At 39.1% G+C, this 25,192-nt stretch overlaps 1 protein-coding gene across 1 annotated transcript in view; it reads right to left on the bottom strand.

The window, feature by feature from the left end:
- Positions 1–25,192, bottom strand: part of CTNNA3 (catenin alpha 3) — a 1,343,669-nt gene that overhangs the window by 957,855 nt on the left and 360,622 nt on the right. The window lies entirely within an intron of this gene.

The following is a 25,192-nucleotide window of genomic DNA, read 5'->3' as shown; positions in this document are numbered from 1 at the left end:
CATTCCCACCTTTCTGACCAGGGCCCATTCTTAACCCTACCCATGGGTCATTTCAAGAAACCTCTGTTTACTGTGCAGCACCCAGGCAAAACATGCTCTACAAATCCAACTTGTATGTTTGGCAGATTAAACTTGACATTATCGTAAAAAAAAAAAAAAATCTTCAAAGGATGGAAATCAAAAATTGTGTGTTTTGCCCAGCCGGCATGACTCAATGGTTGAGTGTTGACCTATGAACCAGGAGGTCGCCGTTTGATTCCTGGCAGAGGCACATGCCCCAGTGTGGGGCGTGCAGGAGGCAACTAATCAATGATTCTCTCTCATCATTGATGTTTCTATCTCTCTCTCTCTCCCCTTTCCATTCCTCTCTGAAATCAATAAAAATATTTTTTAAATTGCGTGTTTAAATTAATCTCTATTTAATCTACTAGTAATAACTCATTTGAATACTTTCTTATTTTTCCTTTCCTATTGCAGGGAAATAATTGGGAGTATATTATACATATGTTACTTTAAGGGTAGTAAACAGTCCTGAGAATTAGACGAGAGGAATTGAAATCTAGGATCAATTCCGCTGTCAATTACACACATATACATAAATATATACACACGTGTGTGTGTGTGTGTGTGTGTGTGTGTGTGTGTGTACATCCATTGAAACCACATTTCTAAAATCGAGAAAGCATACATTGCCCTATATTTCTAAAACAGGGATTTTCAAAGTGTGGACTTCAGACCAGCATCACCTAGACCCAATTTCAGATTCAGACATACGGTGTCAGAAACTCTAAAGACAGGAGCCAAAACTCTGTTTCTGCATAAGAGGATTCTGATTAATGCTCAAGTCTTGGAATTATTGCTCAAAAAGTAAAGAATGATACTACAAAACGTTCACATTTCTGGTAATAAAGTTTAAATTATAAACTGTAGAGTTATTAGTTGCAATTCCAAAATTAATACAACGCTTCAAATTAAAAAAGTTAAGTGCTACCCAAGCTCAAGGTTGTTACTTATACTTATGACCATTGAGAGCCAATCCTTCTTTTTCTTTCCTCCCTCTCCCTCCTCCCTCTCTCCTCTCTCTCTCTCTCTCTCTCTCTCTCTCTCTCTCTCTCTCTCTCACGCGCGCGCTTTCCCTGTAGTCCATAAGTGAATGTTGAATATTCTTTGTAAGCACTCTTTATCCAAAATCATCAAAAAATCCATATGGGGGAAACAATGCAAAATTCCATTTCTAGGTTATTTTTCACCCACAGAGAATAACCAATTTCCAGTCAATTTCCATGGGTGAATAACCTTACTAGCATAATTAGTACTGTTTCATGGTGAACTACCTCAAAATTAAGATTTGTAATATCCAAAAAATAATCCATTCAGTGTTTCAAGTTTTATAGTAAAGACTTCCAAAATAAGAAAATGTATTACATATTTTATGAAGTACACAAAGCTATCATAAATTCATCATTCCCAAATCAAGACAATTCATGTCTAATCCATTTAAAACTTAGATTAATCATGAATTATGTTAAATGCAAAGTGTTGTTTTCTTCATATTTATTTTACAAGGCCAGATAAACTTATGTGCCAAGGGGTTTACAAAATACTGTTACTGTGACTCATACTAATATACAAACCAAAGGTAATCACCAATAATGTTGGTTTTAGTGTAACAATTTTTATATCAACAAGATCTGAATACATAGTCCTCTCGGACTGGAGACTTGGGCAAAATCATTTATCAAGGTAAGCCAGGTGAATCTGTAATCAATGACCAGGCTCTGCTGGAACTGCAGTGCCTCATAGGATGTAAGTTGAATTAATGTTGCTTGCACCTGTTTATTTAACCGAGCAGAATAAAAACGAATATTACTAATTTCATCTTGCAAATATTTAATACAGTTTTCACTAGGCACCATATAATATGTCAGGACACTATAATAACCACAATTTAATGCCTTATAACATTAACAAAGCTCAGGAACTTAGCATTTTCCCAGTGACCATGAATAAAATTAAAATGTCGATGTCAGTGAACTGATTGTGACTGTCATTGTCTAAAATGGACTTATTATAATTTAGTGAAGGATGAGCCATGGAAAAATACTTTGTTTTCCAACATCTCAGTGCCTCCTTCTTCTTTTTTTTTTTTTAAGTAAGTTGCTAGAAGTTGATGTTCTTTCCAAATATTTTTAGTGCCCCAAAAGCCAGTGCATCATGGAATAAACTTATACCATTCCACAAACTTACATATACAAATGTTAAATAGTTATTATTTGACTATAAAACTTTCTCTAGACTATGTCAGTATTTCAGCTTACAAAATACTAGAAGCCCGGTGCACGGATTTGTGCACATTGAAAGGAAATTAATTAGAAGAAATATTTTAAAGGCCGGGGAGGGACAATGGGATGTTGGCTCCAGGGCGTGTCTGGTCCATCTTGCCCAATCCTGATTGGCCAGACCCCAGCAGCGAGCTAACCTACCGGTCAGAGTGTCTGCCCCCTGGTGATCAGTGCACATCATAGTGATTGGTCAAATGGTCAAATGGTCAGACACTTAGCATATTAGGCTTTTATATATATATAGATGACCGGGAAAGATTAACCAAATAGAACCAAAACATCTAGAGTGGAGTTTAAACATAACCACTTGTAACTTATACAACTTCAAGGCATATATTGAAAAGAAAAGCAACAGTGCCAGAGATTCTGTCAGCCAATTTGTATGGCCTGGATAGTGTGAAATGGAAAATGTTAATCTATTCTGCCCTCAAGAACTCAGAGGTCCCAAGCACATACCAGCATATGAGGAAGTAGCCTTGCTGAGGATGATTATGTTATGTTGAGGTTGTATTTTTATACAGTATGACCCTTGAAAGGAAACCGACTACTTCTGATACTCAACCAGAGAAATGCTGGAAGAAAAACTATGTTGAACTTACTGAGACATAATATGCTGATCTCCAGTATATATTTTGTAAGATTTATGTTAACTATACTCTTGGTTTTTCCCTTCCTGCTGAATTTGGAATCCCACCTCTGATTTCTTCTGTAGATCAAGAACATTATGGAATACCTTTCACTAACAAAACAAACGTATGTTACACAATGAAAAATATTATAAAGAGAGAAGAAATCGATTTTATTATGTTTTTTTCATGAGAAGTTAAAACTAACCAGTGAAGAATCTCTTATATGGCTACACTGTTTGGGCTAGACCAAAACCAGACAAAATTATTTGTAAAAAGAAAAAAATTATAATTATTACTCAGTTTCCTTTTCAAAGAAAACCCTCATGCCAATTTATTCAACATATCTTAGCTTCTACACTAATATATGCTAACTAAATCATACTTATAAAGTATAGTTGAGTGGCTGATTGCAAACTAAACCTCGCAACAAGATCTCTATACTGTGGGTGAATTCCTTTTGGTTGATACATGGTTAACAATGAAATGCTCTGGGCCTTTCTGAATGGTTCAGCTAGACAGGTGTTCTGAGAAACCAGATCGTGACAACGAAGTAAATTGGGAAGACAGTCATGCATTTGGGGATTTTCTGTCTCTGCTTTTGTTTTTTCTTCTATTAAGGAGTGAAAGCCTCTCTAGTGGAATTCTCCACTGGATTACCTCAGTCCTCTTGCCAAAACTACAGCATAAATTTTCTGCCTGACAATTCAAGCCAGCAAAAACTAAACATTCAATTCTATTTATTTCGTTACTGTCCCATGAGCTAACAGATAATTATTTTCTCCAACGATTTGATGTATTTTGCATATTGTATTTAGAGTTTAACTCACAAATACACATTAGGTATCCTTATTGACTTACAATGCATGTTTAATGCTGATAAAATGCTGATGAAACAATAATAATTCAGCACATAAATAACACCAGGGTTCCAAAGACTGTGCTTGCCTAAAGAGAAAATCAGACTTGTACTCCACCAATCATTTTCACTTACATAAAATGAGCATAATCAGCCAGGATTTAAGACCCATGTCCTAAGTCTTCATTTCCGTCTCTGGTGCTGACTTCACACTAAAATGATTAAGAGTGGCAATATCCAATCCTTCCAGGAAAAGACAACTCTCACAGTCAGGGATATGGTTTGATCCTTGGCAACCGGAACAAAAGAATCAAGCTCAGATTACTCTCCAACATCTGAGCGATAACACTGGGCATAATTAGGAACAACATTGTGTGAACAGCATCCAGAGCCCTGTCCAGGGACAGCTATACCAAGCTCAGCCCAGTTCCTTCTCAGTCTCTCTGCAGTGCACATTCTTATCCAGGCTCACCTTTTCATAGTATCTTACCTAATAATAGACAAACATGTAAAATTGACCGTACCTCCGCTATGCCCACAGCCAATCAGAGTATGCAAATTAACCCAACAAAGATGGTGGGTTAATTTGCATATGCAGGCATGGAGCCTGCAGGAGGGGCGGGACGCCTGCTATGAGGGAGAGGGGCATGGCGGAGGGAGCTACAGGAGCGGTGCTCCGGACAGAAGCAAGGACTTGCCAGATCCCAGGTGGGCCAGGAGCGGGGACTTGCCGGCTCCCGGCAGCTGGGAGTGAAGCCAGGGGAAGGAAGGCCTATTCTTGCACGAATATTGTGCAACGGGCCTCTAGTTTCTATAATAAACACTTCCTCCACCCTCTGACTTAGAGTTATGATCACTAAGTCAGTAGGAAAGAACTTGAGACTGTGATGAGAACCTTTATAATTCCACAGATGTGCATGTTTATGTAGGTACATAAAAAAGGCGCCCTAGCAAGAGACTAACCAGTTGCTCAAACTCAAACTTCAGGAGTCAATTTTCACTCCTCCTCTGCCTCATCCCCCATATCTAATTAATCTCCAAGTGTTCTAAAATCCAGATTTAACCCTGTGACTGTTAACTTTATAAGTCATCTTGACTGGGCCCCCGGGGCCCATATATTTGCTGAAACGTTCTTCTGAGTGTTTCTGTGAGGATGTTTTTGGGTTAACATTGAAATTTGCAGACTGAGTGAAGCCGATAGTCCTTGCTAATGTGGGTGGGCCTCTTCTATCAGCTGAAGGCCTGAAGAGAACAGAAGGGCTGATCCTCCTACAATCAAGAGAGAATTCTTCCTATCTGGTGGACTTCAATCAGCCTTTTTCCTGCCTTTAGACTAGAACTGAAACATTAGCTCTTCCTGGGTCTTGAGAATGCCAGCCTTAGACCGGGAATTAGACCATCAGCTCTCCTGATCCTCCAGCCTTCTAACTCATACTAGCACTAAACCATCAATTCTGCACTAAACCACCAATTCTCCTCAGTTTCCAGCTCACCGTCTCAACCTGCAGATCTTGGGACTTGCAAGCCTCCACAATCCTTATAATAAATCTCTCTCTCTCTCTCTCTCTCTCTCTCTCTCTCTCTCTCTCTCTCTCTCTCTCTCTTATGATGTGTATATATATATATATAAAATCTCTCTGTTATGCTATATATATATATATATATAATCTCTCTCTGTTATGCTATATATATATATAGCATAACAGAGAGAGAGAGATTATCCTATCTAATAAAAGAGTAATATGCAGATTGATCATCACTGCAACACACAATATAGCTGCCCCCATGTGGTCAAAGATCCTGCCCCCATGTGGACACAAGATGGCCACCACAAGATGGCCAGCAGAAGAGGGCAGTTGGGAGGCACCCGGCCTGAAAGAGAGGGCAGTTGAGAAGGACCAGGCCTGCAAGGGAGGGCAGTTGGAGGTGATCAACCCTGCAGGAGAGGGCAGTTAGGGGTGACCAGGCCAGCAGAGGAGGGAAGTTGGGGGCAAACAGGCTGGCAGCAGAGTGGTTAGGGGGGTGATCAGGCTGGCAGGCAGAAACGGTTAGGGGCAATCAGGAAGGCAGGCAGGCAAGTAGTTGGGAGCCAGCACTCCTGGATTGTGAGAGGGATGTCCGACTGCCCGATTAATGGGATAGGGCCTAAACGGGCAGTCAGACATCCCTTGAGGGGTCCCATATTGGAGAGGGTACAGGCTGGGCTAAGGGACAACCCCCCTCCGTGCACAAATTTTGTGCACCGGGCCTCTAGTATATTATATATTACATAATATTCTTAAATATATTATATTCTATATATTTTATATAAATATATTTTATTCTACATAATTATATATTCTTTGATTCTGCTTCTCCGAAGAACACTAACTAATACAACCCCCCTAAATATTTCTCCATTCCATCAGCTTTTCAATCACTTTGCAACAGTCAGGTCCAAGTGCACATCATCTCTCACTCTGACTACTGCAACAGCCTCCAAATTGTTTTTCAGCATCGACTCTGACTTCATTTCAATCCTACACGTTTGCTGGGCCTGAATAATGCGGGCCCTATCTGATATAAAATCACAGCAGGGAAAATAAACCAAGCAGCCTCCATTCGCCCACAATATATTATCTTTGTGAGGCTTATTTCTGTCTGTGATACATGTATCTTGCTTCTACGTTTCAATAGATAGCCCATCGTATGAATTATCCTCGAATAGCTGGCGAGAAAGGAAATAGGTGCTAAAATTTGCTTAGTATCCTCCTTTCAAAATGTAGAAATCACACTCATCAGTGCTTAAGATTTATGTAGGATGAAGAAGAGAGATTCAGAAAGATGTATGTTTTTCCCTTCATCAAATTCTTCATCAAAAGCCCCATTCTGTGCCTACCTTTAAATGTAACTCACTTTGATCACCACATTTCTCAATTGGGAAACAATAATTCTAAAATGAACGAATCTTGTTTTTAGAATTACCATAAGCTATTATTCCCCAGATTAACAGAACTAGTAGCCTATCTGCAGTTGTTTCTGCCATAATCAGTTGCAGACCACACTCCGTACAGCGGAATTTCCCAGTAGCCTTGGGCATTTGCCCCTTTTTCCTTTAACAGTTTTAAACCCTCGACAGTATTTTAAAATAATCAAAAGATTAACTTTTCCAATTTCTTCTTCAGTATTACTTGCCAACGGTTTGGGTATTAAGTCAGGCTGAAATCAATATTCCCTATGTAATCCTTGCCCCAGAAGATGTCCGCCATAAAAATCATTAGTTGTCCTGAGCACAGATTTTTCTTTTCCCACTGGTAAACACCTATTTGCGGTGGGAACAAAACTTAATGCCTCGAGCTTTAAAAAATATAAAGGAAAGGGCTGCAACTACTCATTTCTTGGTAAAATGGCTACATCTAACAAAAAAAAAAGTTCTTTTTTCCTTTTTCTTCTAAACATATAAAATTGAAAAATTAATATAACTTAAAACTGGGCAGATCATGAAAAAAAGCGTAAATGGAAATGTACATTACTTTACAAATATATCTGACTATATCAATTATAAAAAGACTGCAAATATAAGGGAGGAAAAAAAGAACTGAAAATTAGACTGCTCACTCATGTGGAACCTATGATAAAAAGCTCTCTCTCTTCTTTGGACTGTCACCCTCGTGAGGGAAAGGTTGTACATTTTGTATTAATCTTTACCCTGCATTTTGCCTCTTTACTGTGCCTGTGACAGGACTTCATAATAAAAATTTTTCAGATTTTTAAATGGAACCATTTTCATTAAATAAGAAACTAACAAGATGTGTTTGCCATCCCAATTGCCTTGGAACATTAAGCATTTCATTTAAAATGTCAGCATTTTGCTCGCTGAATTTACTTCTCCTGATTTAAGTCAAAATGTATCTGAAATCCAAAAATGACTTTTTAAAATGTTTTTAAATCTTTATTGTTAAAAGTATTACATATGTCCCTTTTCTCCCCCATTGACCCCTTCGAGCCCGTCCCCACCCCTTGCCCCAGGCCTTCACGTCTCTATTGTCTGTGTCCATGGGTTATGCATACATGCATACAAGTTCTTTGATTGATCTCTTCCCATTCACCCACCCCTGCCTTCCCTCTAAGATTCAACAGTCTTTCCATGCTTCTATGTTCAAAAATGACTTTAGAATATAGCTGTTAATTTACTTTTATTTATTTTTTAAATATATTTTTATTGATTTCAGAGAGAAGAGAGAGGGAGAGAGAGATAAAAACATCAATGATGGAGAGAATCATTGAATCATTGATCGGCTGCCTCCTGCACATCCCACACTGGGGATGGAGCCTGCAACCCAGGCATGTGCCCTGACTCGGAATCGAACAGTGACCTCCTGGTTCATAGGTCAACACTCAACCACTGAACCATGCCGACTGGGCATTGTTAAACTACTTTTAAATGACCAACAATTCTGATGCTGTAGTTTATAAAACACACACACACACACACACACAGAAAAAACAGTTGTGGATTAAATCAAATACAACCTTCAATTAAACATCAAATGCAAAGTCAAACAGGATTTCCCCATGCCATGTACACAATAGTGAGACATGAAGCATTAGTACTACGGAGATGAGAAGAATCTTAAAAACAGACTTCACAATAAAAAGGACACTTGGAATTTACTATATATTAAATTTCACAGCTTTTAAATATGCCTTTACTTTATTACCACCCTCTTGGAAACACAATTTTGAAAAAGTTGCTAAAAGGAGTCTTTTAATATTATTAGTAAAAAACCTGTGGGAGATACTCAGTCCCATTCACACATTTAGCAAGCACTCACTGATTACTATTTATAGTCAACCACTGTGCTAATGCAATTTATCCCCACCAGAATTAGGCCTGTTAAGGAACTGTTTTTAAGGAGTGATTCCTGCTGGTATTGCCCATTCAGAAAAAATAAATATTGACCATAAGAGTCATCCAGGGCCCATACATAAGCATTCTTAGAAATTTTCTGATTTATTAAATCAGATTTATGAAAAGTGCCCCATGCTATGAAATTTGAAGTATAAAGAATATGCGAGGCATTAACTTTAAACACACACACACACACACACACACACACACTCAAAGACACCTTGATGGAGTTCTGATGTTCTCTACTTCTACCTCCTTACTAATGAGCTAATAAGAAGACTTTATCATTTGATTAGTGGCTCAGCAGTGCTTTCCAAACAGGACTATGCATAAGGACCACCAAGGATATTTCCTAAAATTACAATGCTAGGTCTCAAATCCCAGAGACTATGATACAGTAGTTGAATCTAGGCTCCAGAAATAGGCATTTTAATGTTCAAAAGCCACGTGATTCCGATACCTGTCAACTTCAGGTCTTTGGATCTAGGGTCTCCATTCAGATCAGAACCTTTTGCACCTCCCAGTTCTGTTGATTCTTCTTGACTTGAAATACTACTTTTATACGAGCATTGTTTCATTGCAAATGTTTTGTGAAATGATGGCTTCTCTTATTAACCTGTAAATGAGTTAGGTTCGCTTGTGTGGCCTTACAGCATTCTCTCTCAACCGGTGGTTCCTTGTCTCATAGCAATATAGCAGCCACGTCTTTCACACGCCTCTCTCTCTAGTGCTCTCCATGAGTGTGGGGAATGAAGGGATTTCTTTGGGGACAGGGAAAAATGCCTCTCATTAGACTCCCCTTGTAGGCAGTAATGTGACACTCCCTAAATAATACACTGTAAAATACCCCTGGAGTTTTACAACCAAACCACTCATACCCACCATCATATGAACTACATCGAGCACTAGAAATACAAACATGAAGATAGGCAGTACCAATTTTCAAGAAACTCGTGATCTGAGGAAGACAATCAAGCTGGTCTAATTATATGACCATATCACAGTTCCTTTATGAAACTATCCACAGTGTACTCTCCGAATATGAAGAAGCATTTTGCTCAGTCTGGAGAACCTACCAGGAAAGGATTCCTACAGGACACATCATACAACCTGTGTCCTGAAGGACCAACAGGAATTAGATGCACATGAAGGAAGCTGTCTCTGAAATCCATCTTGTATTTCCATAATCATTATTGCCGTTCAAACACCATCACCTCTCCCACGAAGGATTGCAATAACCTCCTTGGGGCAGTCCTCCCTCAGTGTTGCTTCTTTGCAATCTTCTTCCCACCAACAAGACCACCATTTTTCCAAAGCCGGACCAGAACATCACTGCGCCTTAAGCCCTCAGTGGCTCTTCTACACCAATCTGATGAAATCCTCCAAGCCCCCTAGCTTGGCTAATCAGGCTCTCAGGGATCTATACTCACTTACAGAGTGGGCAGGAAGAAGGCAGCCACTCTGAGGGAAGTGAGAAAAGGGGAACCCACAACTTTTGCTGACTCAAGAGGCTGCTGTCCTTGACACTATAAAAGCAAAGCTGGTCAACGGCAAGATGATGAATAAAGTCACATAACGAGTCCCTCCTGGAAAGGAGGGCTGAGACTCCAGGTCGTAATTCCCAAGATTTAGAATTAGATAAACCTTCTGGAGTGGCCCTGTGGCAGATAAGAACAATAAGGCTGAAGAAATGTACTCACCACAAGGGTCTAGGAATTTGTTAAATTTGTTTCAATACATTATGAGGCTCATTGTTTGGAAGCTTTCCTAGGCTAATACATTTTTATATAATGATTATGTTGAATAAGGAAATGGAAACTAAAAAGGGGTATAACCATGTAACCCAACCTTGAAGTATGAATGAGTCCTGGCCAGGAACCTGGCCCAATAGAAGAAGTCCAAAACCTGGCTGAAAATCTCAACACCAGCACTATGTAAAAAAAGAAGCACTGGCAGTAATGGGGACATGAGACACCAGGTTTTCCTCTACTTACACTATGTGAACTCCTGGGGGTTTTGGACAATGCTGGGAAATGAAACAAGGGTCGGACAAAGATAATAAAGGGGCATGCAGGGTCTATAGCAATTAATCTGAAAATTAGAGAAACTTGGCTTTATTTTTTTTTTCTTTTCCTGCTTACACGTGTAGTATTTCTGGGCATCGTCTGTTCTCCTTCTCTTCTCACTGTACGCACTGACACAGAGCTCAGAACACAATATGCTTTCTATCCCATGCCTCCTTGCTGTGCTCATTCCTTTCCCTGAAATGCTCTAGGAAGCCCTTTCTAAGGCTTGGCTTAGGTTAAATGCCCTTCTTCTCTGTCGCCATTGTATCCTGAGCATGTGTTTATACAATACCATTTATTCAATTTATTTATTTCACCACCAGGAAACTGGAAAAAAATAAAAGTATAGAACCATATTGCTGCTTTGGTGATCAAATAAGGTAATATATGTAAAATCTCTTACAACAATGCCTGAAACAAATATACTACTATATAAGTAATAACTATTATTTGTTATTATTTTTCAAAATTTTTAACATCTGACCAGGTACTCTATATCAGTAATTATGCTGGATATTGATAGACATTGGTGAACGAAGAAGGCATGGCCCCTGCTTCCAGTGGTCAGGGATAAACCTTAGTCATTGCTGTGTTCCTAGCACCTATTACACATATCCAGGCATATGAGAGTTGCTCAAAAATGACTGAAAAATAACCTCAGGGTATCCTGAGCAGAAGGGAAAATGTCCTCCATGGAAATGCACCACAGCATTACATACACAGGAGCTATGAACCTGTTGCTAGGAACCAGGTTAAGTGAGGGGGAATGAGATGAGATACAGCTAAAAAGAGGCAAGGCCAGATCACAAAGGGCCTGATCCCATGAGAAAGACTTTAACTTCATCTTTGAAGCAACGGGAGACAAAAGCATTTTCAAGTAGGAGTATTACAGTCATATTTCCATTTCCAAAAAAAATGTTCTAGAAACTGGGAAGAACACTGATTGAAAGAAAATGAGATTAGAAGTAGAAATTAGGGATGCTATTTTCAGTTATCTGGGTAAGATGCTGTGAGAGACTGATTTAGGGCAGCAGCAGTTGAATAGAGAGGAAAGGATAGAGAGAAATTAAGACAGTAGATATGATGGGCCAATAGGAAGTTAGCATTTGAGAAAAAGATACGAATCTAATATGACTCCTAGGTTTCTAGCTTGAATGTCAAGTTCATCACAAATCATTAAATGAGATGATGATGTAAGAATAAACTGACAAATCTCAGAGGAAAGTTAGAAATAAATAAGCAAAACAAAACAGTTTTTGTTTCTCTCCCCCACCAGGTTTTGAACACATTTTCAAGAAGTATTCCTACATTAAATGAAATTTTAAAAAAACACTCTTCAATAAGGGTCCTAATAGTAGGGTAACCTATGCTTTCTCTAACCATATGAAAGATCCTCAAAATATAAACTGCTGCATCTGTAAACCCAGCACAGAAAATCTTGCTAGGGTGAGAATATGCAGAGAAATCTTAATAGGAGTTAAAAAGAAAAGCTAAAAGCCTTCAGAATTCGGGAGTAAATACCAACATGACTGGGGTGATGTGTCTCCCTCCCTCCAAGAGAAGAAAGGGGAATGAGTAGGAGTGCAGCTTATGGTGTGTGGTAGAGGGGCCAGCACCGGGACTGGCAGAAAGTGACCCCAAGCCAAACTTCAAAACTGGGGTGGAAGCAGCCCTGCCATGCTTTCTTCCTCGCTGTACTAACAGGTGTGGTTGAAGATCATGCGCTGGATGAGAAGAGGTTTCTAAAGTTCAGAAACACAGCATGCCCAGGCAACAGGCCCACAGCAGAATCAACAGCATGGCGCGCAGGGTGTTTGACAGAGGATCTCCGGGAGTGTCAGGACAGTATGTAAAGGCAGGTGAAGAAAAGTTGTGAGCTATTATGATGCAAGTTTATATATTGCATTTGACACGAGGAAACAATACTGTTGTCTTTTCTGTATTTAGAAAATAAAATAAAAAGTGGGATTGCTCTTTCAGTTCCACAATCAAACTGTGAACCAATATCATGTTCCAATTTTACTTTATTAACCTCACGACTTGCATTAATCTTCATACTTTGGCTTAGCCAGCATGGTTCAGTGGTTGAGCATCGACCTATGAGCCAGGAGGTCACAGTCGATTCTGGTCAGGGCACGTGCCCGAGTTGTGGGCTCGATCCTCAGTGGCGGGACATACAAGAGGCAGCCGATCAATGATTCTCTCTCATCACTGATGTTTCTAGCTCGCTCTCTCTCTCCCTCTCCCTTCTTCTCTGAAATCAATAAAAAATATATTTTAAATAAACTTCATACTTTGAGGTATAATTCCCCATCCAACTACTTATTATAAGTTTCTAAATGTCTCACTAGGGGCACAAGGGTAGGGTTGAGAAATCCCTACAATTATATTCGAGTCAAAAAGGTTTTATTTTAGTAGCAGCTGATAGCATAAGCCCAATCTGACCCAAGTCACTCCAAAATTCTGTCTCACTCTCACAGCCAATTTTAATATAACACACATATCTTTTCTCTCTACATAATGTCCCTTTATCATAGCTACTGAGTACAAAGAAGTAACAGAAGTCCTGAAATTGTATAGGCTCAGTAATAGCAACTGCAGAGGAATTAATGTGTTTAATTAATTCCTTTTTCCAAAAAAATATAGGCATTTAAATTATTATTCTGTATCCCACCTTAACCCTTTCAACATGTCCAACTGATGGCCAGGAGCAGCACTAAGGATGCCCCACTGATGGCCAGGAGCAGGCCTAAGCCGTAAGTCGGACATCCCCCAAGGATGAGAAACCCTCCCCGCCCCATGCAAGAATTTCATGCACCAGGCCTCTAGTTTAAAATAAAAGAGAAATAACCTTAAACCCACATCTACTTATTATACATGCAAGAAATGATAACGTACAACCTAGAACAATAACCATAAAACAAGTACAATTTAAAAGGAGGGTTAACTACAAAGAATGAAAGGCAAATACATTTAGTTTATGTGTATGCTCCAATACAAAACACTGTGATATTAGTGAAAATGATATATCAAAGCCCTTTTTGGTACTATAAATACTAAAATGGTATCTGGCTTTATTATGCCAGTTTAAGGTGGGACATTATTTGCTTTTCCTTTTCCTGGCAAGGGGGGCCTTCAAAAGGCCACTTGTGGTGGTATGCATGAGCAATGCCTTCCACTTCCCTGGGAGCATTATATGACATTTCATCTTTAGGCCAATTTACTGTAATATGTGAGGTGTTGACCACATGCCAAAAAAGGCATAACAGAGAATTAGGAGTGTACATAGAAAGATGATTAAGATGATCTCATTCATGAGAGGACAATCAAGAGCTAAGGAAATGGAAAAAGAATCCCTGCTCTCAAGGACATTAAAGTGTAAGATCATCTCAATGGAAAGGTATGCTCCCTGTCACTGCAAAGGGAATATTTGGGGATCAGAGCCAGATAGAGGAATCCTAACGACTTATTTTTATAGTCAGCTCTGTCATTGAACCTTAGCCCAATCACCCAACTCTGGATATTACTGTAAAAAGAGAAAAAAATATATCTAAAATGCACACCATATAATAACACTTACCAGCCTAAGAGGACTGTTGCTAGGCTTAATTAATGCTTGCAAAAGCACTCTAAGATTTTTACGAACAAATGCTATACAACAGCAACGTATCTATTACTATTCTATCCTCTCCCCAGCCAAAGCAAGTTTTGGCCTCCCAGTAGTGCTGGCAGCAAAATAAACCTGACATCATTCGTCTAAGCCCAATTGGTGGACCAGCTGTGCCATTATCCCCGGGAAGAGTGGTCATGCACAGTAATACCTGCATTATGTGGCTGTGACCAAGCCGAAATTACCCCCTTGGCCCAGAGTGCAGCCTCTGAGAACACAGAGCTGAGAAGACCCGCTGGGTTGGGCAGGCCAGTCGTTGTGAGGGACATTTTAGTCTGATAATGGCTCTAAATTACTGATATCAACTTGGGGCCTGAGATTCAAGGCAAAAGCAGCTATTTTCTATGCGAACATTCGCCAAAAACATGAATGCAGCTACTGTAGTCTTGCTTTTCTTTCCATTTTTATGGGATATTTAAGGTCATGACTATAAATATAGATAAAATTTATATAAAACACCAAATTAAGTGGAAAGCATTTTATATATTCTAAAGTACATGTAAGTGTGTTTTTTCTTATTTATAGATTTTAGAAACATAAAACCCAGGCCCCAAGCCAATTGACGGTTTAATAAACAACTGTGTAGTTGTATATTTTCAAGCATAAAATATACCAACATGATAAGAGCTTGGTAATTCAGTGTATTACTTTACAGCAACAGCTTGGTACAATTTTTCCATATGCTTGATTTATGAAAACAAACTCATTTTCAAAGAGCAGATTCATTTTCTTATACAAAGTTGAATATTTATGAAAATAAAAAGAACATGTTTTCTACTCCAGGAAGGGAAAAAAATCTATTAGGGCTTTGTAAATATGGAAAGAGAGAGAGATTATAAGAAAAAAATAAACTAATCCCATAATCCTCTGGCTCATATAGCTGCTTGATTTTTTTTTTTAAGTAGAACATGGTCAAGATTAATAAAAGTGAAATCATTTGTAATAGTTTTCTAAATTTCCACCCAGAAAAAAATGTTTTATGCACATATCAACAGAGAGACAGTGTGTGTGTGTGTGTGTGTGTGTCTGTGTGTGTGTGTGTGTGTGTGTGTGTGTGTGTGTGTACATACACTTCTAATTTTCCTATTACAAACAGTAAACTTTCTGGGTCAAAGGTACATGTATTTCATTTGGCTAGATATTCCAAAAATATTTTTACAAAATGTATCTTTATACAAATCAAGGAAAAACAAAACATTTGCTGAACCAAGTGAAAATAATGTAATGTTCATCTGATGGATACTGTAAAATGGATGAAAGAAGAGAGGGCTAGTCTCAAGGAAATACACTGAAAATCCTGACGTCTTGGGCCAGATCCCTTTAATTTTGAAGCACGGGTCACTAGATCTCACCTATACATCTCACTCAGTTCTGAGACCAATTTTTGTGCTATTTAGGGTGCATGTGAGGAGTCATATTTGCTGAATACCTGATCTTTCACCTTGGTTCCATCCTGACTTTTCACCTTCGGTCTCAAAAGAAAAAAAGAAAAAACAGAGACTTTTGTTTTATCCAGTAACTGGATCTTCCATCCTGTCTTAGCTCCTTATTGTCTGGCGTCTCAGTTCCTATAACTATCAGATTCTTTTTCCTTAAGAATTTCCATGAATTGGAGTCCTGATAGTGAATCCCAATCCCCAGATGGCTCCATGCCATCGTTACTCTGTAAACTTCCCTGCAAACATATTAAGACCTCCTCTATCCACTGTCTACTTCTAGGCCTTGACAATAATATAATGACCTATTGCTATGGCCATTTGCTTCTATCTGCCCACTCACTGACCACCCTTCCCATGGCTGACTGTTAAAATCCTGTTAGCAATAAAATGAGCTTTGGACATGACAAAAAAAGCAATTTTGATATTTCTACCATAAATATTATAAAAGTTCATGTTAATCTCTTAGTAATTCAATTCCTTTTGGTAACCTGAATACATCAAAGACATATTCATTTCTTGAATCCACCGAGTACCATTTAGTTAATTACCACTGTGGCAGAATAAACTGTAGCCCATGGCAGCAAATAAAAAAAAGCACCCTTAAAATGCTGAATTGCGCCTTCAGAAAAAAATCACCACCAGAAAAACCTGGCTGATCGAATTAAAAAGTAAAATTATTTAACATGCCTACATTGAAGCCTGAGAGCAAGATGAAAGTGCATTTCTGAATGAAAATTCCAGCATCTGAATGGCCTTTACTCACTGTAGTCAGAGATACTTAGGAACTTCCTCTATCACTGATGCCTTTGTTATCCCACAGTTTCCCAAATCTACCTCCCAGGGATTACCCATTGTTCTGCTCTTTCTTCCCCATTCCTTGGGACAAGTCTGTGGAGTAGTAGAAACCAATACAACTCAGTGTTGAGAGTGGCAGCAAACTTGTCTTTGCCTTGTGTTGTAATCTCCCTCTGCTGTCCCCGGAAGTGTGTCAACAGCCCAGTATTCTTGCCTCTTCCATACATACCTGTATATTTCTAAAGCCACTGAACCAGGAGATGAACAGGCCTGGCGGGGAGGGGAGCGGGGAGGGGAGGGGAGGAAGAGGACACTGTGCCCTGACCTGCTTTTTTCCCTTCTGTCTCCTTTCTCCCCACATCCTTCAGGTGGGAAGGCGTGAGCTTGGCTTGCAGGTCCCCTTCCCATGGACTTGGGATTTCCCCTTCAGAAGGCAGGAGGACAGGTGGCGGGCTTTCCCCTCCCTCCGTAGCATACACTCCCTTGGTCCCAACCCCTGCATTAGTTAAAGCAAAGTAGCTGTTAGTTGGAACGTGGAGGGAGGAAGAAGGAGAGGAAAAGCTTAGTAATCAGGGAACTAAACTGGGAGTATTTTCTGTATTACACCCATTATAAATATACAGAAGCCCAGTGCATGAAATTCGTGCACAGAGGGGGGTTGTCCCTCAGCCCAGCCTGTACCCTCTCCAATATGGGACCCCTCAAGGGATGTCCGACTGCCCGTTTAGGCCCAGTCCCGGTGGGATCCGGTGGGATCGGGCCTAAACGGGCAGTTGGACATCTCTCTCACAATCCAGGACTGCTAGCTCCCAACTGCTTGCCTGCCTACCTTCCTGATTGCCCCTAATCGCTTCTGCCTGCCAGCCTGATCACCCCCTAACCACTCTGCTGCCAGCCTGTTTGCCCCCAACTTCCCTCCTCTGCCAGCCTGGTCACCCCTAACTGCCCTCTCCTGCAGGGTTGATCACCTCCAACTGCCCTCCCTTGCAGGCTTGGTCCCTCTCAACTGCCCTCCCTTGCAGGCCTGGTCCTTCTCAACTGCCCTCCCTTGCAGGCCGGGTGCCTCCCAACTGCCCTCTCCTGCTGGCCATCTTGTGTCCACATGGGGGCAGGATCTTTGACCACATGGGGCAGCTATATTGTGTGTTGCAGTGATGATCAATCTGCATATTACTCTTTTATTAGATAGGATAGAGGCCTGGTACAGGGGTGGGGGCCAGCTGGTTTGCCCTGAAGGGTGTCCCTGATCAGGGTGGGGTTCCCTTGAGGTTTGGGGCAGCCTGAGTGAGGGGCCTGTGGTGGTTTGCAGGCTGGCCACGCCCCCTGGCAACCCAAGCGGAGGCCCTGGTATCTGGAATTTATTTTCCTTCTACAATTGAAACTTTGTAGCCTGGAGCGAAGCCAAGCCTGGGGCTCCCTCCACGGTGGCAGCCATTTCTGTTGGGGTTATAATTGAAACTTTGTTGCCTTAAGCGGGTGGGCTCGGCCAGGGTGTGCGGAAAGCTTTGCTTCCCCTGTTGCTGGTGGCAACCCTGGCCTGCTCTCTCAAGCTCCATTCTGATGCCATTTCTGTTTGAATTTGTTTACCTTCTATAATTGAAACTTTGTAGCTTGAGTGGAGGCTTAGGCCTGGCAAGGGCAGGCGGAAAGCTTGTTTCCCTCTGTTGCCTGGGAAACCTTGCTCTCTGTGGCTGTAGCCATCTTGGATGGGTTAATTTGCATACTTGCTCTGATTGGATGGTGGGTGTGGCTTGTGGGCGTGGCTTGTGGGTGTGTCGGAGGTATGGTCAATTTGCATATTTTTCTATTATTAGGTAGGATTCACTATTACCATCAAGAAAATAGTAAAAAGAAGCTACATATTTCATCAGCACATACCTCTAGTATTTATTTGCAGTTCTTGGTTATCTTACTGAGGATTTATTTTACCTTGAAGTTTTGGAAAAATGCCACTTCAGAGAGGGTTTTCAGAGGAGGGGGGGAGTGGGGAGAAATGTCTTCTTGGCCTAATATATTTCAAGTGTTGTCAGGTGTTCCAATGTGAATTACTGACTATTGCACTGAATCATCTTCTGTGAATCCAGGAGTTCTCCCTGCCCTCCCTAGCCCTCATACACACTAATCAGATACTTCCTTGAAAGCTGCATTGAAATAATGTTGAAATGAGTTGGCTCAAAAGCAATAGATAAAGAACAGGGCTTAGGAAAAAATAAATCTTTAATTATTCCCCTCTGCATTAAGTGCATAGCTCTCTGTGAATTGTGTTGTTCTTTTTTGGGTTTTTTTTTGTTTTTTTTTTTTGTTTTTTACCAATATACCTATAGTCTGATAACCTACAGGTACAGAGGAATTTTCTAAATGATCCAGGGGAATGCAGTTATTATGGTAGTGAAGTACAGTCTGTGGCTACAGCACCAAGGCAGTTCTCACCTCTCCTATGCCCTCAGTTCCCAGGGTTTTATAACACCAGCATGTCACACAGTATAAGGACACCTTACGGAGCTAAAGTGGGTCACTCCTGAGATTTAGAACTAAGACTAGGTTGGAGCGGGAGGAGCTCCAGGTTTACTAGTGTTCCTACCGTGATCCCTGTTTCCAGTGATACCAAGCAGATCTCAGAACTGAATGAGACACAGAAACCAACTCACACACCTAACCATGAATGCCATGAAGTGTTACAATGAGTGGAAAGCACTCTGTGTACCAAAAGCGAGGAAATGGAGCAGGTGTTCCATGAAGAGCAAGATGGTGTCATCAGATGGATGACCGGGTGGCTTGGATCAAAAAGTGTCCCCCACTGCCCAGCTGGTGCGGTTCAACAGTTAAGCGTCAACCTCTGAACCAGGAGGTCATAGTTTGATTCCCGGTCGGGGCACATGCCCGGGTTGCGGGCTCCATCCCCAGTGTGGGGCATGTAGGAGGCAGCTGATCAATGATTCTCTCTCATCATTGATGTTTCTATCTCTCTCTCCCTCTCCCTTCCTCTTTGAAATCAATAAAAATATATTTAATTTTTTAAAAAGTGTCCCCACACACCTCTAAGACCAAAGCAGGGGTCCATGCATAAAGTTCTTTTTCAGAACTTTTTGTTAAAAGCCTAGAAACTGAATCCCATTCAGATTTTCCAGCAGCGAACACTCTGCTTGTGATAAGAAGCCTCTGGATATGCAGGAAAGACAAAACTAGCTAGAGTGTGCTCTTCCCAAGGATCCACGGCCAGAAAACAGAGGTGAATCCCTGTTCCACCGCTGCCTCTCCTAGTAGCCCACTCGGACCTGCAACTGGTGGGTCTGTGTTTTCCGATGGTCTTAGGCTCTACAGCAGCGGTTCTCAACCTGTGGGTCACGACCCACAGGTTGAGAGCCACTATCAGGGTCGCCATAAATATCGGAAAACACAGATATTTACATTACGATTCATTAACAGTAGCAAAATTACAGTTATGAAGTAGCAACAAAAATAATTTTATGGTTGCGGGTCACCACAACATGAGGAACTGTATTAAAGGGTCGTGGCATTAGAAAGGTTGAGAACCACTGGTTTAAAGTCTGATATAAATTAGGGCAAGTGGAAACACAAGTTTTTCTTTACCAGATAACAGGAATTTGATAAAATGACTTTGATCTCCCCAATTTCATTCCTAGCTTGCCTAAAAATACAGGCTTATCCTCATTGTGATTCCTTCAGAAAAATATCTCTAACATCCAAAAGGATAGGAAATAATATTCAGATAAAATACATTTACTGACAAGCATACCATGTCAAGATTCTCTCATCCAGTGTACTATACTGTCCTTTGATATGACAGCTAATGCAACCCAAGGCCAAAATCATCTGGGAAAAGATTAAAATACTTCAACAATGTAGAAACTTAGAGGTAATTTGTAATAAAGCTTGCAATAAGCATTGCTGCTAAGAAATAGAACAAATCCATGATAAGTCTTGTATCATTGCTGTACGAACTGGGTTTGTGATAAATAGTTTACACTTTTAAGCTAACTTTCCCATGTTTCACAGTCTGGATCTTCCAATGTCAGTTTAAAAATTCTGGAAACAGTGTATGTCCTGAAGCCATAGAAAATAATTAAATAATGAAAAATATTAAATAATGAAAAATAAAGCTTAAATTGATTCTTTAAAAGGTAAACTATCTTGATGGCTAACTCAAAATCCTAATTCAGCACTCCACTGTGCCCATTGTTTACACTCAAGTAAGAAAAGTAAGAAAAGCAAATACCTGACATAAAACGTGCCAAGTAAATACCCAACAAAAGAAACCATATAATATTCCCAGTTTACTCTCAGGCAGTCATGAGCTTACTTCCTTTCCACATGAATGTATACTGGTGAGTTGTCACTGATGTACTATAGGGAGTAGGAACAATACACACTGAAAATTGAACTTTTCTTCCTCAGCCATGAGTGAGGGAACAATTTGTGCAAAAAGTCAAAGAGAGATGGTAATATGAAACTTCTAAATTTAGGGCTGATCTCTTGTTAAAAGACATCTGATTTTCATGCCAAGATGGTAAATAGCTTGCCCAGCATCACAGTAAATGCTAGAGTCTGAGACTTTTCTGTGAAGACTAAGTTAATGAGAGTATGTAAAATGCCCGGTACATAATAGGTGTCTGGCCAATAGTTAATGTCAAGAGAATGTAGATCCTCTGCCTGACCAAATTCATTAACTCATTCTTTGGTGAGATATGCTATCAATCTACTCTGGCTGTTTGATGACATTTTCTTGGTTTCAGAATTAGAAATCAACAAATAACAAAGCATTTTTATTAATAATTTTAATAAATTATTGGCATTAAAAATTGTATACAGCAGAATGTTTCATTGCACATTTATTCAAAATGTCTTCACTAAATCAAATTATCAAAAAGATTTTATCAAAAACCACTGACAATTAGAAAGGTTAGAAAAGATCAACTTAGCTAAGATCATTACACATTTGAATAATAAATATATTATTGCCATGTTTAATATTACTCAATAGCAGAACAAGAATAATATTTAATAATTAAATTTTGAAAAGCAATCTCTTTTTTCAATAAGCTAATCTTATGAATGTTTAAAAAGCGTATTTAGAAGTTCCATGGAATTTTGATTTGCAAACTTCAAATATAAGGTTCTTAAATATCTCCATTTAATTTGTCTGAAATAAATTAACTTTAATGTACTCAAGAGATTTAACTGTATTTCAAAATTGAATAAATATAAATGAATCAGCATATATATCAATGCTAATTTTAATCAGAATACTACTTTATTTTAGCTATTTGTTTAAATAATAAGTAACTTATTTATTTGAGGGGGAAAATGTATCTCCGCTTTAATGCAACTGCCCCTGATTCCATTGAGATTATGTTAGTAACTATCTTGGAGATTCTCTAGAAGAGAATGAATTCAATTACTAAACCATTCCAAATATGAGATTCTAACCTAGAAAATGGAGTCAAGAAGATTCACAACAATATCAGAGTTGAGCTTATTAGATGTCCTCAACAACCTTAAGAACATTCACTTTTAAATGACGCTGCATATGCAAAGCTTAGAGTGTTTACTAGCTCAAAGCCCGTGATAAATAGGGTAATAAGACTATGGACAGATTCCATTATCTGCATACACTGCATTACCAAAAGGTGTAAAGAGGCCAACAACACATCATGTTTAGCAGATTTATCAACTTTATTTTGAGATTTGGTATGAAAAGTAGAATAAAGACAAGATTTACTTGAAATTCATTTCCAATCTACATGGCTAGCCTTTTTTCTATTTCATAATGGTCAGCAACAGGTAACACCCACCCCAAGTTCCAGCTGTATCTACCTCTTCCAACATACCTAATGGAATTCTTCTCTATGATGCACAGATGGCTAACTACCCAGTCTGGGCTGGGGGGTGGGGCAGGCTGGAAGAGGACAATGGGGGGAGGAGGGGAGAAGGGACTTATGTAATACTTTCAACAATAAAGAATTTTTAAAAAGAAGAAAAAGCCAAACAAATACTTTTACTCCAGTTCCTTTTAAAAGTCAAAATGGCATTTTTCTATCTTTTTAATACCATATTGTTCATAGGTTGCTTTTCTAATCTTTCCACTGTCTAGACAAAGCAAGAAGAAACGCCCTCCTTTGAATATTTCCCCAAGTTAACTCAACCAGGAATACAGAACCGTAGAGAGATTCCTCAAATGTCATTTTGCCATTTTTGTTTAAATTTCATCTTTGAGTACGCAGAACCACAAGAGAATTATCCTATCAAAATTTCCATCACAGTGTGACCTTTTGGTGAATGAAAGAAAAATCAGGTAATGTGATTGATTATTTCAGAAAGCAAGGGAAAGAGGTAGTAACAATAACATGACACCAAATATTATATGAGGAAGTTTAAAAGGGAACAGTTCACTTTAAGTAGGTTTATAAACAAAAAAGAGACTTTATTCAGGTGATCAATAATAAAGCAAGCTTCATCTTACTCACACATTAACTAATCAGCTGCTCATTCTAGGTAATAAGTAGTTCAAACTCCCTTTCCATGACTGTATAAATCCTGATGCTCTTCCCAAGGCCTCTGCAAATCACTAGAGGCTTACACACTCGGGCATATATTTTACCTTCTGCTTCAAACCAAGGAGTTAAATTTATGGGTCATCACAGAATTCTGCAGAGCAGGACCCATAGATAGAAATCGGCCATTTTCATGGATTCACACAAAAGAAAACTTGGTGCTTATCAAACTTCATTGAAGGTTTGAGGAAGAAAATTTACAGCATAGATTGCAAATTTAAGATTAGTCATTAAAATTTCTTGTACTTCAAAGTCATTCAAACCACATCCCTATGCCATCCCCTTTCTGTTCCTCTGTTCCCCTAACCCTCTTTCCCCTACTCTCCTCTTCCCCAAACTGCAGAGCAGTTCAGGTTTCTCTTCTGTGCCTTATCTCCTGCTCAGGAAGCAAGGGAAAGCTCACTACTGTTTTACCTCACACTTTTTCATTGTGTTCAGCTACTCCATTCATTTATCAAGTATTTCCTTAACAAAGACAATTCCTTCCCCAAGAGTAAGTCTGAAGCCACTTGTTACTATTTTTTTCTCACTCTGATGTACTCTCTAGCTTAGTTCCATATTGTAAGAGTTTATATTCTGAATCAGTGTTTGTCAAACTATCTTTTTAGCACAAGAACCATTTGGCAAATGAACCCTAATACATAACATGGAACACAGATACACAAAACCCTAACAGGACTGAAAGCAGAGCCCCTGTCTGAAGTAGAGGCAGGGAGGGGACCTGGATACGATGCTTTGGCCCCATCTTTACCTCTCTATTCTAATGGCTCCCAGACACACCTCACTGGAAGACAAAGTTTCTAAGCAGTAAAGTTTGAAAAGTACTGTCTTACCTCTTGGAACAAGAAGAAACTGCAGATTTTGCTAAAGGATTATACTTAATATGAGAAAAATGAGTCAAAACTGACCTGAAGATTATAAGCCTGTTACATTAAAGGAAGAATAACAGCATTGCTAAAGATCAATAAATTAAGTGTACTTTACTTTTAGTGTCACAATTTATGACCAGTATATGGATTATTTTCGTAGTACAATTTGATGAAATGAGAGGACAGATAACAACTTAAGAAATGACAAATAATTCAGAATGTATTTATCATAAATCTGAAGCTTTGTCACATGAATAATTAATGTCCATATTCATCTATGCTTCCCAATATTATATGTTTTTATAATTAAATTTCTGATGATATATAATGTGATAAGCTAAGTTAAATTTTAACATTTAAGTCTAAAGAGAAGGGCTACTTATAATTCTCTATAAAATATCTTCCATTTATTATGCTTTGCCAAAAGGAAAGATTATATCGTGTCCTAGCTTTCAGTAAATCATATATATAGTTTATGGCTTATTTTTCCAGAAGGAGTAAGTTTTATATAAATTGAAGGCAACTAGCTTATAAGAGGAAGAGAATGGTAGTAACACATCTGAGATGTCTACCATAAGCAAGGCACTGCTCTCATGCTTTTACTTCAAGTTTTCATTCTAGTTACACATTAAAACCTCCCAGTGATCTTTTCTAGAACATTCTGATGCATGAGTGCTGCCCCAGAAATTCTAATTTAATTGAAGGAGGTGGGGCCTTGGCTTGAGAATTTTTTGAGGCTCTCCAAGTGATCATAATATGCAGGTAGGATTGAAAACAAGTTTTATATACTTTATTTCATGTCATCATCATCAAAATAATTTGACCAGATAATTTTATTATTCCTTTATTTAATATTAAAAAATTGGATTTCAGAAAGGTTGAGGAATTTGCCTCGGAGAATAAAGAAAGCAAATTTTATAATTGGATTATAAATCTAAATTTTTCTGGCTACAATGATCATTCCTAACCCTCTTTGTCAAAAAATATTTCATATGAGTTAATAGTGGAAATCTATATTTTATTTTCCTCCTGGGTTTAAAATGATGTGGAATAAAGTATCTTC

This window comes from Eptesicus fuscus, chromosome 17 (assembly GCF_027574615.1).
Source record: "Eptesicus fuscus isolate TK198812 chromosome 17, DD_ASM_mEF_20220401, whole genome shotgun sequence".
Taxonomy (NCBI): domain Eukaryota; kingdom Metazoa; phylum Chordata; class Mammalia; order Chiroptera; family Vespertilionidae; genus Eptesicus; species Eptesicus fuscus.
This window is presented reverse-complemented; position numbering and strand designations above follow the sequence as displayed.